Genomic DNA, 1855 nt, shown 5'->3' on the forward strand with positions numbered 1-1855 from the left:
GTCCATAAAGCCACTCCATGTTAGTCAACAAAGGATGGAAAAGAGGTTTGGTTTCTAAACTTAATTCACTATTCCGTTTATTTCTTATGAAGCTCTTTCTATTATAAATCTATGGCCCTGAAGCACTACATAACAGAAGATCCACTCGACTGGAAAAAGATATGGTCTTCGATTCTCATTGCTTCTAAAAAAAACCAGACCACATTCAAAGGACCTACTTACTCCGAGGACGGGTAAAACAGTTCATGAAACAGTTATCATCTCCAATAATTGCACCTTGTGCCAGATTGGATGCTCTTACATGTATATGTATTTGGAATGGATGGATGTGAGGTTTTATTGGGGCGAGGTTTGTGCTACTATTGGATGTAGCTGTGCCATGCTCTCCACTGTGCTACCCTTGTATGATACCACCTGACTAATATGATCATGTTGAACAGTTGTATCTTATTAACGGGCATTACTGCTGCTAAAAAGATGCTGGCGTTATTTTGAAAATCTCCACATGAGTTTGAGACCCCAATGGATCAATACGTCAATTAATATAATTAATAAGAACTATCAGTGGTGTTGGAGCTGGTACTATTACAGCCTTTTAAGTGATGGCAAGTAAGGGATGACTTGCTGAGCTGCCTCTCCCAAGTATTTGTTGTTTTCCTATGTCTACATTTTTTTGGGAAGAGTTTTTCTTTGCCGTATTAAAGCTATTATTAGAAAGAACAGCTCAGCCCAAAAGAACAAGAAGCAATAACACATTGGATTGAAATACAATTATTTTAACAATCAAAGAAACCAAATAACTGGCTTGATTGCACTGTAATTATTTCCTGACTAAGCCAACATAATGTGTCTCAGTTTGACTTGCATTACATTGTTGAAATACCTCAATATAAGCTAAAGTGGCATGATTACATGAGCTGCTTGGCGTTCAGTGGACATGTTTGTCCCGTACACCCATGTATTGCTGTGGTGGTTTGTTTTATTTCCCTTTAATTGATAGTGACAGCAAAGGAGAGGAAGAGGAAGGCATGACACACAGCAAAGGGCCACAGGTCAGAGTCGAGCCAATGGCCCTGCAGCAAGGATTCAGCCCCGGCACACGGGACGAGAGCTCCACCAGGTGAGCTATCAGGGCGCCCCAGGAAATTTTACAAATTTGATTGGTGTACTTGTTATGTTAGTGAACAATCTGATTTGTGAGCATTGAGGTAATGCCAAGTGAGAAGGGGAGGGACACCACAGAGTGATTTAAAGGTTAAATGATTTCTTTTAGGTTTTCAGTGTTTATAGGTGCCCACCTCTGGCCTGGTGATGAACTGCAATCAAATGTTTTGTTCATTTGCTCAATCAAGAACATACATGCACACACAAACAAAAAGATTTCCAACTCCCCGAGGATGATGGCTTAACAAATGAAGTTGCAAAGGAAGCACATTCCATTCAGGGAAGCCGATTAATCTCCTGTGTTTCATTAACCTGCACCTTGAGCTCCCCAAGGCATAAAACATAGTGTTGCTTTTTGGCTTCGCGAGGGCCTAGTAGGAATTATCTTACCAGATCTTAGCACGAAGACACCTCTGCTGTCAGTTTTCTGTCATGATGACACAGGTAGGATCGCCTTCTTCCATTGGCCCCATGAAGGAGTGTCTTACGTTTGCTAACTGCACCTGCAAAGACCAGTGGGGTGATTACACTGGTGCCTAACATGTTGGCAGCATGCTGGAGGATGAAAACTGAATTATCTTCACCTGGCACACATTAAGTTGAAGATGGAGTGTGCTTAAGGACTTTATATCAGCTGATAAAACTGCTTTTTAGACAGGTTGTTGAGACAATGGCTACAATCAACAGCCCC

This window comes from Morone saxatilis, unplaced genomic scaffold (assembly GCF_004916995.1).
Source record: "Morone saxatilis isolate NCDOM2014 unplaced genomic scaffold, NCSU_SB_2.0 Contig18, whole genome shotgun sequence".
Taxonomy (NCBI): domain Eukaryota; kingdom Metazoa; phylum Chordata; class Actinopteri; family Moronidae; genus Morone; species Morone saxatilis.